The sequence below is a fragment of the Aotus nancymaae genome, unplaced genomic scaffold, assembly GCF_030222135.1.
Source record: "Aotus nancymaae isolate 86718 unplaced genomic scaffold, 86718_ANA_hifiasm-v0.15.2.pri h1tg000028l, whole genome shotgun sequence".
Classification (NCBI taxonomy): Eukaryota; Metazoa; Chordata; class Mammalia; order Primates; family Aotidae; genus Aotus; species Aotus nancymaae.
The window spans coordinates 30,296,056-30,302,055 of record NW_026988441.1 but is presented as its reverse complement, the minus strand read 5'-3'; positions in this window follow the sequence as shown (position 1 = coordinate 30,302,055).

The window sequence follows — 6,000 nt, the reverse complement described above, 5'->3', positions numbered from 1 at the left end:
CACATGTCATTAGGAAATAAGCCCAGGTGCTGGATATAACATGGAAATATCATACTCCCTGGCACCCACCTTCATCAGGGAAAGTAGGAAGGCCTATTACCCTGTTAAGAGTCTGAATGGCAGCCGGGCAAGGTGGCTCACACCTGTAATCCCAGCACTTTGGGAGGCTGAGGTGGGTGGATCATGAGGTCAGGAGATCGAGACCATCCTGGCTGACATGGTGAAACCCCTTTTCTACTAAAAAAAAAAAAAATAGCTGGGTGTGGTGGAACGTGCCTGTAGTCCCAGCTACTTGGGAGGCTGAGGCAGGAGAATCACTTGAACCCAGGAGGGGGAGGTTGCAGAAGCCGAGATCGCGCCACTGCACTCCAGCCTTGGTGACAGAGCGAGACTCCATCTCAAAAAATAAATAAATAAATAAGGAATCTGAACTGCTCCCCGAAAAGACCACAGGCCTATCCCCTTGCGAGATGCTTTATGGATTGCCTTATCTATGTTCTACTGCTGGTCTCCCTACATTTGAAACAAAAGATCAGTTTCTCAAAAATTATATACTTGGTCTTTTAGCACAGGTGCCACCCCTAGAGTTTCCAGCATACCAACATCAGCCTGGGGACCACGTCCTTGTTACAATTGGAAAGAAGGAAAAGCTCAAACCAGCCTGGGAAGGACCTCACCTAGTGTTCCTAACTACTGAAACCACAGTCCAGACAGCAGAAAAGGGATGGACCCATCACACATGAGTCAAGAAAGCACCACCCCTCCAGAGTCATGGGCCATAGTCCCAGGGGAAACCCTACCAAACTGAAGGTAAGAAAAATCTAACTCTCTTTCATCTATTCTATTACTCCTTCTTCTTTCCTCGCTCTATTGCTGACCACCTAGTTATTAATGTACCCAGTCAATTTTGCCTCGAACTATTACATTTGATGCTTGCCTGGTTACATCCTGTGGAGACCTGCCAAGTCAGAGGCAGCTCTCCACTTCAGAAAAGTATCTCTATCCTTCCTAACTCTCCTCAGACCAAAAAAAATCTGTTAACTGGAATAAGTTAGTTTGAGAACAGTTTGACAAAGACTCCAGCATAAACTGGAAATCTCCTCCTAGAACAGAGCTTCTCTGCCAAAGTTGGTTCAATGCTCTATAAAATACTGAAGAGCGAGGATGGGCCGCCCCAACTAGTACCTGCAGTTTTCTAAAACCAAATCTTCATTTTACTAAAGGAGTTACCCCTCCCCATTGTCAGACAGATTGCCATCTCTGCTCCCCAGAGTTCTTTCCCTTCATTAAGCTGTTCCTACGGTTTAGGAGCAGAAGTCTCAGGGAAGGACCCCACAGGATCCTTTGAAATGTGCTTCATTGCCTCCTCACCTCCTGCACCCCCTTCTCCCTATGCTAAGTTCTCTGCTAACCAAACCTTCTCTCATTATCTATTCAAGGATAAAAACCAGAGTAGCTGTAGCAGAGGTTAAAGATTTAAAACAAACTATAGCAATTGAAACAGGGTATCAGGAGGTATCGGGAGGCAAATGCTTGGCTGGAATGGACAAGATATTCTGTTTGCATGCTAAACAAGAGCAGCTGTTATACTTGTGTGACAGGCAGGCCAGAGACCCAGATTGTCCCCTTTCCACTTGGGTGGTTCTCTCACACACTGGGCATGAGCTGTGTGGTAGCTGTCTTCCGGAACCCCACAGCCTGGGGTGATGAGTCATGAAAGACCCTTTCACTGCTGTTCCCTGAGGTTAAGAGCCCTGCAGGTCAGCCCCCAAGGGCCATCTGACCTCCGGCCCCGGATGTTAACTTCACCTCATGCCTTTCACGGCAGGGGGGAAAGCTGGCACTCCTTGAAGACTTAAGAGCGTGCAGTGAAACCAAGCCTTCTCAAGAGCTTACCATCAATCTGCCCTGTTCATCCCCAAGCAAATGTGTGGTGGTACTGCAGGGGACTATTGCTGAGTACTCTGCCAAGTAGTTAGAGCAGCACTCGTGCTCTGGTCCAATTGGCCATCCCTTTGACCCTAGAATTCCATCAACACGAAAAAAAAGAAAAAGAAACATCGGGAAAAAAAAGAGAAGTTCCTCACATGTGTCTTTTAACCCCCACGTTTATATAAACACTATTGGAGTTACCAAATAAATGTAAAGCCCGAGATCAAATGGCTGCAGGATTTAAGTCAATATTTTCGTAGGTGACAATTAATAAAAATGTAAATTAAATAAATTACATCTATTATGATCAGCAGCGGTTTATTAATTGCAGCAGGGAGGTTGTCAAAGGGATAGTGGGACAACTAAGCCAAGACACGTTAAGGACGTTTGAAGAGAAAAAACAACCGTAAAAATTCAAGATGGGGAATTGTGAGATACAGTGAACCCCAAGTTTCTCTTCAAAGAATCAGTGTGTCAGTACGTTCAGCTCTCTTAGTCTTTAATTCTCCATCTTAAAGTTTAACTTCCTTGTGGTTTCAGTAAGCAACCTGTCCCACCAGTTCTAATCAATAGTTCACATCTGTTCCCCAAGTCCTCTGCTCCGTCCTGACTCATCCTGGTCATCTGCTCTGGCCACCTGCCCTGGTCACTTGCTTTGACCTGAGTCACCCCTGGCCACCTGCTCTGACCTGTCTCATAACCATCCTTCCCACCAAACTACTCACCCTGCCACTCTGGCTCATACCTCTATTCTCTTTAAAATAGCCAGTTGGAATTAGCTTAGACTGTGCAGTCCAACTCTAGCCAATAGGGGAACGACAGAGCAATAGGGGCTACCTGCTGTGTTGTTAAGAATAAGAACCCTTTCCCCTCCCAGGTGTGTGTTCACCATTGTTCCATCTGTGACATGCACCCTTCTATAGAAGTAAAATGCCTTGCTGAGGACATTTATATTCAATTGCTACTTCTTTTGGGGCACCAAAAATTTGCATATAATAGTGTTATGAAGAATCCAATTATATTATTTTAGTTACTTTAAAATGTACAATTAAATTGCTTTTGACTATAGTCACCCTGTTACGATAGCAAATACTAGTTCTTATTTATTCTCTCTGTTTTTCATGCCCATTCAGCCATGCTTACACCTCCACTACCCTTCCTAGCCTCTAGTAATCATCCTTCTACTCACTATCTTCATGAGTTCAATTGTTTTAATTTTTAGCTCCCACAAATGAGAACATTGCTGCATTTTAAAAAATAACATCCCTTAAGTGGAATTACTGGATCAAAGGGAGATAATTTTTTTTTTTTTTTTGAGACAGAGTCTCGATTTGTTGCCAGGCGCCAGGCTGGAGTGCCACCATGATCTCTGCTCACTGTAACTTCTGCCTCCCGGGTTCAAGCAATTCTCCTGCCTCAGCCTCCAGAGTAGCTGGGACTACAGGCTCGGGCCACCATGCCCAGCAGTGAGGCGCACCTGCAGCCCCAGTTATTCAAGAGGCTGAGGCACGAGGATCACTTAAGCCTGGGAGTTCGAGTCCAGCCTGGGCAGAGTAATGAGACCCCTGTCTCTAAAAACAAACAAACAAAAAAAGCCCAGCACTTTGGGAGGCCGAAGCAGGCGGATCACCTAAGGTCAGGAGTTTGAGACCAGTCTGACCAACATGGGGAAATCCCGTCTCTACTAAAAATACAAAATCAGTGGTGCATGCCTGTAGTCCCAAGTACTTGGGAGGCTGAGGAAGGAGAATGGCTTCAGCCCAGGAGGTGGAGGTTACAGCGAGCCGAGATCACGCCACTGAACTCCAGCCTGGGCAACAAAAGCGAAACTCCGTCTCAGAAAAAAAAAAAAAAAAAAAGCTTGTAAATTAAAAGTTTGAGCATCACTGGGCTAGATGGGGGTCCTGTAGATAACCGGGACCCAAATAGGCTTTAGGTTCAGAGATACAGAAGAACCAGATCTGGGATGCTGCTCTAGCTCCTACCACGGACGAGTCCAGGAGGAAACCTTCCCAACCGCTCGAAAAGCTCTGAAAACTGCAGTTGCAGAAGTGGCCACTAGGCGGCAATCATGCCATTTCACCAATTGAATTTAAAACCTTTTTTTTTCAGCCCCCCAAGAAACTCGTATTCTAGCGGTACGCTGGCCCAGTTCCATGGGCCTTCGGTGTACTCTCCCCCTGGAAGGGAACAAGAAGTGCAAAGTTTCCATGATGAGAGGGAACCTCTGTTGTTCAAAGAAATCATGGAGACTGGTGTGGCCTGAGCCCAGAGTGACAGGGGGGCTGGTTTGCAGAGGGCCTGTGGAGGGCACTGGGAGTCACACGGCCTGTGGGCCACAGGGATTGTGACCATGACAAGGTTTAAGGAGGATGGGGAGGACTGTGCTTCAGAACGAACCCGCTGGTGAGCCACACCATAGATTTGGAGTCAGCACATTTTTTCTGTCAAAGTCCAGGTCGTCAATATTGTCAGCTTTAGGGACCTTACCGTCTCTGCTGCAATGACTGAACTCTGCTGCTGTCTGGTGAAAGCAGCCATAGATGAGACAAGGAATGGCTTGGCTGTGTCCCAATAAAACTATTTATAAACACAGAAGCTTCCATTTCGTATCATAGGACATGTCACACAATGTAGCCTTTGGGTTTGTTTTCAACCACTTTTAAAATGTTACAACTATTCTAGGCCAGGTGCATTAGCTCATGCCTGTAATCCCAGCACTTTGAGAGGCTGAGGGAGGAGGATTGCTTGAAGCCAAGAGTTCGAGACCAGACTGGGCAACATGGTGAGACCCCATCTCAACAAACATTTTTAAATTAGCTGGGCATGGTGGTGCATGCCTGTAGTCTCAGCTACTCAGGAGGCTGAGGAAGGAGGGTCACTTAAGTCCAGGAGGTCAAGGCTGCAGGGAGCTATGATTGTACCACTGCACTCCAGCCTGGGGGACAGAGTAAGACCACTGTCTCTAAAAAACTAAAAAATAATAAGGCCAGGCGTGGTGGCTCATGTCTGTAATCCCAGCACTTTGGGAGACTGGGGCAGGTGAATCACAAGGTCCAGAGTTCAAGACCAGCCTGACCAATATGGTGAAACCTCGTCTCTACTAAAAATACAAAGAATTAGCCGGGTGTGGTGGCATGCGCCTGTAGTCCCAGCTACTCGGTAGGCTGAGGCAGAAGAATTGCTTCAACCTGGGAGGCAGAGGTTGTAGTGGGCCGAGATCAACCACTGCCCTCCAGCTTGGGCAACAGAGCAAGACTCCATCTCAAAAACAAATAAATAAATAAATAAAATGCAAAACTGGTATTAGCTCGAGGGCTGAATTTAGCCTATGGGCCACAGGTTGCCAACCCTGGTATAGATGGATGGGAATGTCAAGAGTTAAGGGGACCAAGAAAGACCAAAAAATGAGGGGTGAAGTGGGCTGAAAACCATCAGAAGAAAAGGAGCTGGTGCCACAGGACCTTTGCAAATGCTCTTCCCTCCCGAGTAAATTCCTGCTTGGCACTGACATTACAGCACAAACTCCACTTCCTGAGGGAAGCCTCCCCAACCCCTGTCCCTTGCCCAGCTACATCAGTTGCCCTAATGTTACACTCACTATCCCCTCATTCACCTCTTCATCACTGCAGTGGTTTTTTGGGGTATGTTTTGTTTTGAGGCAGTCTTGCTCTGTCTCCCAGGCTGGAGTGCAGTGGGGCGATCTCAGCTCGTTGCAACCCCCACCTCCTGGGTGCAAATGATTCTCCTGCCTCAGCCTCCCGAGTAGCTGGGATTACAGGCGTGTACCACCATGCTTGGCTAATTTTTTGCATTTTTAGTAGAAACGGAGTCCACCATGTTGGCCAGGCTGGTCTCAAACTCCTGGCCTCAAGTGATCTGCCTGCCTCAGCCTCCCAAAGTGCTGAGATCACAGGCATGAGCCACTGCACCCGGCCTCATCACTGCAGTGGTTTTATATTAGTTTGTGTCATTCTTGGATTAATGTCTGTTTCACTCATCTGACTCAGCTGGGAACTGGGGACTGAAATTGTGTTATCCTGTTTATCCTGTGAAACTCTGTGCCCC